Source organism: Equus caballus, chromosome 23 (assembly GCF_041296265.1).
Source record: "Equus caballus isolate H_3958 breed thoroughbred chromosome 23, TB-T2T, whole genome shotgun sequence".
NCBI lineage: Eukaryota > Metazoa > Chordata > Mammalia > Perissodactyla > Equidae > Equus > Equus caballus.
The window spans coordinates 54,150,235-54,160,842 of record NC_091706.1 but is presented as its reverse complement, the minus strand read 5'-3'; positions in this window follow the sequence as shown (position 1 = coordinate 54,160,842).

Here is a 10,608-nt window from a genome sequence, read left to right as displayed (position 1 = left end):
AATTCTTTTGGTTATATACCCAAAAGTGGAATTGCTGTATCATATGGCAACATTTGTTATTTACTGTTTTGTTTTTTATAGTAGCCATCCTAATGGGTGTGAGGTGATATCTCATTTGTGTTTCTGATTTACATTTCTCTAATGATTACTGATGTTGAGTATCTTTTCATGTGTTTGTTGGACATTTATGTGTCATCTTTGGAGAAATGTCTATTCAAGTCCTTTGCCCATATTTTAATTAGGTTATTTGTTTATTTGTTGTTGAGTTGTAGGAGTTCTGTATATATTCTGGAATATTAAGCCCTTATCAGATATAAGGTTTGCTAATATTTTCTCCCATTCCATGGTTGCTTTTGTTTTTTGCTTTTTTAAAGATTGGCACCTGAGCTAACAACTGTTGCCAATCTTCCTTTTGTTTTTCTTCTCCCCAAAGCCCCCCAGCATATAGTTGTATGTTTTAGTTGTGGGTCCTTCTAGTTGTGGCATGTGGGACGCTGCCTCAGTGTGGTCTGATGAGCAGTGCCACGTCTGCGCCCAGGATCTGAACCAGCGAAACCCTGGGCAACTGAAGCAGAGAGCGCAAACTTAACCACTCTTCCACGGGACCGGCCCCATGGTTGCTTTTTTTACTCTATTGATTATATCCTTTAATGCACAGAAGTTTAAAAGTTTGATGTTGTTCCATTTGTCAATTTTTACTTTTGTTGCCTGTGCTTTTGGTATCATATATAAGAAATCATTGCCAAATCTAACGTCATGAAGTCTTTCCCCTGTGTTCTCTTCTAGTATTATAGTTTTAGGTCTTATGTTTAAGGCTTTAATCCATTTTGAGTTAATTTTGGTAGATGGTGTAAGGTAAGGATCCAACTTCTTTCTTTTGCATGTGGATATCCAGTTTTCCCAACATCATTTATTGAAGAGACTATCCTTTTCCCATTGTGTATTCTTGGCACCCTGTTGAAGATCAATTGACTGTATATATGTGGGTTTATTTCTGGGCTCTGTAGTCTGCTTATTGGTTTATACATCTGTCTTTATGCCAGTATAGTACTGTTTTAATTATTGTAGTTTTGTAATGTATTTTGGGATCAAGAAATGTGATGTCTCTGGCTTTGTTCTTCTTTCTCAAGATTGTTTTGGCTATTCTGTGTCCCTTGTAGTTCCATATGAATTTTAGGATTTTTTTCTATTTCTGAAAAAAGTGCCATTGGGATTTTGATCGAGATTGCTCTGAATTGGTATGTCACTTTGGGTAGTATGGACATTTTAACAATATTAATTCTTCCAAACCATGAATACAGGATGGCTTTCCATTATTTTGTGTCTTCTTTAATATCATTCATCTGTGTTTTAAAGTTTTCAGTATACAAGTCTTTCCCCTCATTAGTTAGGTTTATTCCTAAACATTTTATTCTTTTTGAAGCTTATTGAGGTTCCCTTGTAAGTGATGTCATTTTTTTCTTGCTCTGTCAAGATTGTCTCCTTGTCTTTGGCTTTCAGCATTTTTATTATGATGTTTCTGTTTGTGGACCTCTTTTTATTTTCCTGTCTCCAGTTTGCTCAGCTTCCTGGATGTGTAGATTATTGTTCTCAATAAATTTGAGAAGTTATCAGCCATTATTGCTTCAAATATTGCTGCGCTTAATAATGTCCCACATTTCTCTGAAGCTCTGTTCATTTTTCTTCATTCTTTTTTCTCGCTGTTCTTCAGGTTGCATAATCTCTATTGATCTTTCTTCAAATTTGCTAATTACTTCTGCTAATTCAAATCTACTGTTGAGCCCCTTTAAAGATTTTTTTTCACTTCGGTTATTGTACTTTTCAACTCTAGAATTTCCATTTGGTTCTTTTTTATAACCCTATCTCTTTATTGATATTTTCTATTTGCTGCAACATTTTCATCACACCTTTTTTACTCCTTAATCAAGGCTCCCTTTAGTTCTTTGAACATATTTATAATAGCTACTTTGAAGACTTTGTTAAATTTGACATCTGGTTTCTCTCAAAGCCAGTTTATGCTGCTTGATTTTTTTCCAAGGTATGGGTCATACTTTCCTGTTTCCTTGCATGACTAATAATTTTTGTTGGAAACTGAATATTTAAGATAACATATTGTAGCAACTCTGGATACTGGTACCTCCCCTCTGGTGCTTGTTATTTTTATTTGCAAGTTTATTTGTTTAGTAACTGGCTGGATTATTTTAGTAGAGTCTATTTCTCTACTACACTGGTAAGCTTCTGATAGTGCTCCTCAGGGAGCATATCCATGGGGTTTTCCCACAGTCACCCTGGTTAACAGTGTTTTTTGGGGGGGTTTCTTTGGATGTCTCTTTCCTTGACCATACTCAAGTGTTAAACTCTACTAATTGCTGGGCAATTGCCTTATTACTTTTAATGATGCCCTGGGGCATAAACTGCTCACCAACTAAGCCAAGGAAATTCAGACTCCTTTGAAGAGATAGTTCTGGAAATCAGTTATTGAGATTTGTTCTGACCCCAGACAGTCTCCTCCTAGCTATGTCCTTTCCAGGTTCTCTCATGCAAACTAGCTAGCCTACAGTTTAGCTTATATGTCCAATTTTTCCACCAATATCATCCCAATTACCCTTCACTACAACCATTTTCTTGAGAGCACCCTTAGGCTTGAACGTCTCTACACTCTGTTGCAAATGAAGTCAATTCCTTTAGAAAGAGAATAGGAGCCCTCTGGTTTATGACCTGCTCTACCTCTAGGCAAAATCTTTGAGTTATGGCTATGGAGCTGGAAGTGGGAACAATCGCATGCTTCTCTCTGAGTGACACTCCCAGTTAAGGAGCTGAGTGCTCAGTTGTAGGGGTGGGCATGGGGAGACAGTACCTTCAGCTCTTTTTTGTTTGACTCTCCCACTGCTTTATAAGCTGGGAGAAAGACGATTGGAGGTATTATCAATTTCCAATATTCTCAGCAGAACCAAACTCAGGGTAGAGCTTACTTGGGGGCTGGGCAGAAGAAGAGAGACCGCACTGGTCACCTACACTTGCCCATAATTTAGCCTCAGAAACAGGTAGGTAGGGGCAGGGTGAGAAATACAGACATCTTGCCCCTCCTGGGGTGATAGCCCTCCAGCTGGGAACTGGGGGAGATGGAGCCTTGTGTTCTTGGCTATACCAGTGTGAAGGGAAGTTTCCATCTTGCTGAGTTGGGATGGAGGAAGGAGGAAGCAGATCTCAGTTCAAATACCACAGACTCCCATTGTTCTTAACAAATTTTAGTAAATTTTTTTCAAGTAATTTTTTTTGGATTATAATGATTTATAACATTTTGTAATTTCGAGTGTATATTATTGTTTATCAATTTCTGAATACAGTTCATTGTGCTCACTCCCAGTAGTCTAATTTTTATCCATCACCATACATATGTGCCCCTTTATCCTTTTCACCCATCCCCCAACTCCCTTCCTCTCTGGTAACCACTAGTCTGTTCTCTTTATCTATGTATTAGTTATCTTCCACATATGAGAGAAATCAGGCAGTATTTATCTCTGCCTGGCTTATTTTGCTTAACTCTCAAGGTCCATCCATGTTGTTGCAAATGGGACAATTTTGTCTTTCTTTATGGCTGAGTAGTGTTCCATTGTATACATATACCACATCTTCTTTATCCATTCATTTGTAGAAGAGCACATGGGTTGCTTCCACATCTTGGCTATTGTGAATAATGCTGCAATGACTATAGGGGTTCATCAGTCTCTTTGGATCTTTGATTTCAAGTTCTTTGGATAAATACCCAGTAGTGAGATAGCTGGATCATATGGTATTTCTATTTTTAATTTTTTGAGAAATCTCCATACTGTTTTCCACAGTGGCTGCACCAGTTTGCATTCCCATGAGCAGTGTATGAATGTTCCCCTTTTTTTTCCACATCCTCTCCAACATTTGTTGTTTTTTGTGTTGGTAATTATAGCCATTCTGGCCAGTGTAAGGTGATATCTCATCGTAGTTTTGATTTGCATTTCCCTAATAATTAGTGATGTTGATCATCGTTTCAGGTGTCTGGTGGCCATCTGTTTATTTTCCTTGGAAAAACGTCTGTTCATATCCTCTGCCCATTTTTTTATTGGGTTTTTTGTTGTTGTTGTTGTTGAGTTGTATGAGTTCTTTATATATTTTGGAGATCAACCCCTTGTCTGATAAATGATTTGCAAGTATTTTCAGTTGGTGGGTTGTCTTTCCATTTTGTCCATGGTTTCCTTTACTTTGCAGAAGCTTTTTAGTCTGATCTAGTCCCATTTGTTAACTTTTTCTTTTGTTTCCTTTGCCTCAGTAGACATGGTATTTGAAAAGATGTTGCTAAGTCTAATATCAAAGAGGGTACTGCCTATATTTTCTTCTAGGAGTTTTATGGTTTCAGGTCTTAACATTCAAATCTTTAATCTATTTAGAGTTAATTTTTGCGTATGGTGCAAGATAATGGTTTACTTTCATTCTTTTGCATGTAGCTGTACAATTTTCTCAACACCATTTATTGAAGAGACTTTGCTTTCTACACTGTATTTTCTTGGCTCCTTTGTTGGAGATTAACTGTCCATAGATGTGTGGTTTTATTTCTGGGCTTTCAATTCTGATCCGTTGATCTGTGTGTCTGTTTTTGTGCCAGTACCAGGCTGTTTTGATTACTATAACTTTGTAGTATGTTTTGAAGTCAGGGATTGTCATGCCTCCAGCTTTGCTCTGTTTCCTCAGGATTGCTTTGGCTATTTGGGGTCTTTTGTTTTTCCATATAAATTTTTGGATTCTTTGTTCTATTTCTGTGAAGAATGTCATTGGGACTCTGATTGGAATTGCATTGAATCCTTAGATTGCTTTAGGTAGTATAGACATTTTAACTATGTTTATTCTTTCAACCCATGAACATGGAATATCTTTCCATTTCTTTATGTCTTCTTCAACTTCTTTCAATAATGTCTTATAGTTTTCAGTATACAGGTCTTTCACCTCTTTGGTTAAGTTTATTCCTAGGTATTTTATTCTTTTTGTTGTGATTGAAAATGAGATTGTATTCTTGATTTCTCTTTCTGTTAGTTCATTGTTAGTATATAGGAATGCAACTGATCTTTTAAAATTGATTTTGTACCCCGAAACTTTGCTGTAGTTGTTGATTATTTCTAATAGTTTTCTGTTGGATTCTTTAGGGTTTTCTATATATAGAAGCATGTCATCTTCAAATAGCAAAAGTTTCAATTCTTCCTTTCCAATTTGGATTCCTTTTATTTCTTTTGCTTGCCTAATTTCTCTGGCCAAAACCTCCAGTATTATGTTGAATAGAAGTGGTGAGAGTAGGCACCCTTGTCTTGTTACTGTTCTCAGAGGGATGGCTTTCGGTTTTTCACCCTTAGGTATGATGTTGGCTGTGGGTTTGTTGTATATGGCCTTTATTATGTTAAGGTACTTTCCTTCCATACCCATTTTATTGAGAGGTTTTTTTTTTATCATAAATGGATGTTGGATCTTGTCAAATGCTTTCTCTGCATATATTGAGATGATCATGTGATCCTTATTTCTCAGTTTGTTAATGTGGTGTATCACATTCATTGATTTGTGCATGTTGAACCATCCCTGCATCCCTGGAATAAATCCCACTTGATTGTGGTGTATGATCCTTTTAATATATTGCTGTATTCAGTTTGCCAATATTTTGTTCAGGATTTTTGCATCTAAGTTCATCAGTGATATTGGCCTGTAGTTTTCCTTAGTGTTGTCCTTGCCTGCTTTTGGTATCAGGGTAAGGTTGGCCTCAGAATGTGTTGGAAAGCAGTCCATGTTCTTCAATTTTTTGGAATAGTTCGAGAAAGATAGGTATTAAATCTTCTTTGAATGCTTGCTAGAATTCTCCTGAGAAGCCATCTGGTCCTAGACTTTTGTTTTTTAGGAGGTTTTCAATTACTTTTTCACTCTCTTTACTTGTGATTGGTTCATGCAGATTCTCTATTTCTTCTTCATTCAGTTTTTGGAGGTTGTATGAGTCTGGGAATTCATCCATTTCTTCTGGGTTATCAAAATTTGTGGGCATATAGTTTTTCATAGTGTTCTCTTATAATCGTTTGTATTTCTTCAGTATCTGTTGTAATTTCTCCTCTTTCATTTCTAATTTTATTTATTTGAACCTTCTCTCTTTTTCTCTTGGTGAGTCTGGCTAAGGGTTTGTCGATTTTCTTTATCTTCTCAAAGAACCACCTCTTAGTTTCATTAATCCTTTCTACTGTTTTTTAAGCCTCTACTTCATTTATTTCTGCTCTGATTTTTATTATTTCCCTCCTTCTGCTGACTTTGGGCTTTGTTTGTTCTTCTTTTCTAGCTCTGTTAGGTGCATTTTAAGATTACTTACTTGAGATTTTTCTTGCTTGTTGAGGTGGGCCTGTATGGCTATGAATTTCCTTCTTATGATCACTTTTGATGCATCCCATAAGAGTTGGTATGTTGTATTTTCATTTTCATTTGTCTCAAGGTATTTTTTAATTTCCCCTTTGACTTCTTCAATGATCCAATGGTTGTTCAATAGTATCTTGTTTAGTCTCCACATATTTCTGACTTTCCCAGTTTTTTTCTTGTGATTGATTTCTAGCTTCATAGCATTGTGGTCGGAAAAGATGGTAGGGATGATTTCAATCTTCTTAAAGTCATTGAGGCTTGCCTTGTTTCCCAACGTATGGTCTATCTTTGAAAATGATCCATGTGCACTGGAGAAGGATGTGTATTCTGCTGTTTTTGGGTAGAATGCTCTCTATATATCTATTAAGTCCATCTGATCAAGTGTTTCATTTAAATCTGCTATTTCCTTGTTAACTTTTTATCTGGATGATCTGTCCATTGATGTGAGTGGGGTGTTGAGGTCTGTGACTATTATTGTGTTGCTGTTAATTTCTCTCTTTATGTCTGTTAATATTTGCTTTATGTACTTTGGTGCCCCTGTGTTAGGTGCATATATACTAATAAGTGTTATGTCCTCTTGGTGGAATGTCTCTTTTATCATTATATACTACTCCTCTTTGTCTCTCATTGTCTTTTGTAACTTGAAGTCTGCTTTGTCTGATGAAAGTATGGCAACACTTGCTTTCTTTTGTTTACCATAAGCTTGGAGTATTGTCTTCAATCCCTTCACTCTAAGTCTTTAGAACTGAGATGCATCTTCTGGAGGCAGCATATTGTTGAGTCTTGTTTTTTAAACCATCCAGCTGCTCTGTATCTTTTGATTGGAGAATTTGATCCATTTACATTTAGAGTGATTATTGACATATGAGGGCTTAATACTGCCATTTTATCTCCTTTTCTGGTTGTTCTATGTTTCCATTGTTCCTCTTCCTTTGTTTTCCTGACTGCTGTTTCATTATAGTAGTTTTCTAAGTGGGATTTCTCAGTTTTCTCTCTTTTTGTGAATAGTGGCTCGGCTCTGATTTTTTGTTTATTGGTTACCATGAGGATTGTATGAAAGATATTGGAGATGAGATAGTCTGTTTTCTCATAGCCTCTTATCTCCATTAACCTAAGCCGGTTCCTTCCCTTTCCTCTCCCCTTCTGAGTAATTGTTGTTACAAATTGTTCTGTTTTTAATGTTGTGAGTTTGTGACTAAGTTGAAGTGTTTATCATTACTTTTGATGCTTTCTTTCCTTTGCTATTTTAAGTTGTAATTGAGTCTTTGCCTCCCTATTCTGGTGGAGAGCTTCAGGTTTCTGATCATGTTTGTCTGTTTATATCCTTGCTCAGAGCTTTTCAGACCTTTGCCTTTTTGTTGCTGATGTGAGGGCATCTTTAATTATTTCTTATAGGGGAGGTCTAGTGGTGATGGACTCCCTCAGCTTTTGTTTATCTAGGAGAGCTTTTATTTCTCCATTGTATCTGAAGGAAAATTTTGCTGGATAGAGTATTCTTGGCTAAAAGTTTTTGTCTTTCAGTATTTTCAATGTATCATTCCATTCTCTCCTAGCCTGTAGGGTTTCTGCCAAGAAATCTGCTGAAAGCCTGATAGGGTTTCCTTTGTAGATTGTTTTCTTCTGCCTTGCTGCTCCTAATATTTTTTCTTTATCATTGACTTTTGCCATTTTTACTATTATGTGCCTTGGAGGAGGACTTTTAGCATTGATGAAATTAGATGTTCTATTAACTTCATTTATTTGTAAATCTGGAACCTTCCCCAGGTTTGGGAAGTTCTCAGCAATTATTTCTTTGAATGAGCTTTCTGCTCCTTTCTCCCTATCTTCTCCCTCCAGAATACCTATAATCTTTATGTTGCTTTTCCTAATTGAGTCAGATATTTCTCAAAGAATTCCTTCATTTTTTAAAAATCTTAGTTCTGTCTCCTCCTCCACCTGTAGAATTTCTACATTTTTATCCTCTAGAACACTAATTCTTTCCTCCATAACATCTGTTCTATTTCTTAAGGATTCTAGATTATTTTTTATTTCATGAATTGTGTTTTTAATATCCAGAATTTCTGCTTGATTTTTTTTAATAGTTTCAATCTCTTTGGTGAAGAGATTCATTTTATTGCTGAGCTCCATGAATTGGCTTTCCATGTTTTCTTGTGAGGCATTGGGTGTCCTTATGGAAGCTATTTTGAATTCTCTTTCATTTAGGTTGTAAATTTGTGTCTTCAGGGTTGGTTTCTGGAGAATTGTCATTTTCCTCCTGGTCTGAAATGTTGCTGCAGTTTCTCATGGTGTTTGATGAACTAATCTTTTGTCAGGGCGTTTGTGGTATAATTAGGACACAGATTCCACCTATTACCACTAGGGGGAAGCAGGAGCAGAGTTTCTGGCCCCACCCTGTCTGCTGGAAGATGTGGGGGTATTATGGGTGTTTGCCCCAGCCTGGGGTGTATTCAGGTGCTTGTGTGGGGCTTCCTTGCTGGACCAAGTTAGGGCCACTGTTTGGTGCCTTAAGGGTACTATGAGCTCCCCCTCCCCACCAGGAAAGTGATCATCATGGACTGAAAGCTGCCACTGCCTCTTCCCACAGCCACTGGACACATTCTGTCTTTCAGGGCTCAGTGGCACTATGAGCACTCACACTGTGGGCCTGAGGTGTGCTTGCCCCAGCACAGATCTGCTGCAGTCTCTCCTTGAGGTCTGTGGGACCACTGTGCTTGGTGGGTGGGGCTTCCTCACTGGGATCCAGGATAGGGGTAGTCCTTGGTGCTGCAGGGGCACTATGGGCTAGTTCTCCCTGCCAGGAAAGTGAACTTGAGCAGGCTCAATTCTACTACTGCCTCTTCCCACAGCCACCCAGGACACATTCCCTCTTTTGGGGCTCAGCACACTATGAATGCTCATGGGCCTGGGGTGTGCTTGCCCCAGTGTATAGATCTGCTGCAGTCTCTGTTTATGGTCTGCAGGGCCACTGTACATGGTGGGTGAGGCTTCCTCACTGGACTGAGCTAGGACCACTCCTTGGTGGCACAGGGGCATGGGGGGGCTCCCCCTCCCTGTTGGGAGATTGATCATGAACATGGGCTGAGGATTACCATGAATTCCTCCTCCAGTAGCCCCAGTGCATGTTCCCACTTTCGGGGCACTTGTGCCAGGCTGGAAGGCAATTGTGTGCATGCACAGGGCTACTGGGAGAGAGCAGGGCATGCTCACCTATCTCTGCCACTTCCTGGGGGCCCAGTCCATCCACCCTCAGATGTATGGCTGCCTGTGTCTCTCAGGCATCCTGTTGTGCTGTGTGAGCTTCCTCCATTGGTCAGTGAATGTCCATTTAGTTGTAGTTCAAAAGGGGAAGAGACAAAGGGAACAGCTCACTCCATCATGCTGCTGACGTCTCGTAAACTTTCTTGAATGTGTGTTTGTTTAGTTGCTGTATGTCCTTCAACCATATCCAAAAATTTTAACTGTTTGATTTAAAATAATTTTCACTAGTTTTACTGGTGAGCAAGTCCACAGAGTTCCTCATGCCGTCATGGTGAAAGTCAGAGTCACACCACCCGTTTTCTTGATTTCCTCTTTCCGGAACATGTATTCTCTCTAATAAGATTTATGTTAGAACTTCTGCTACACTTTGTGTTTTGAGCTCTCTATCATATTTTCCACTCTTTATTTCTCTATACATCATGGGTTTTTTCTTTAGTTCATTATCCACCTCACCAATATTCTCTTCCACTCTGTCTATTGTTCTGAATAACTCTTTTTTGAGTTTCTAATTTTATTAACTATATTTTAAATTTCCTTCAGTACTTCAGTTCTTTATAGAATCTGCCTAGTATTTTAAGTAATCTCATTGTTTTCTTACATTTTTTCTTCTGGTTGCTTTGTTCCTAATAATTTATTCAATATGTATATATCTGATCTAGTCTTAAATTCTAAGGAATTTTGACAGCTTGTTTGCCATGAATGACTGTTGAATTTTATGAAATACTCTTTCTGTGTGTATTAAAATTTTTCAATCTTAATTAAAACAGGGAGGCTGTCACCTTACTTCTCATATTTTTAAATGGAGGTAAGTTTGAATTAGAATATCTTTTTTTTTTTTTTTTTGAGTAAGATTAGCCCTGAGCTAATATCTGCTGCCAATCCTTCTCTTTTTGCTGAGGAAGATTGTCCCTGAGCTAACATCTGTGCTGATCTTCCTCTATT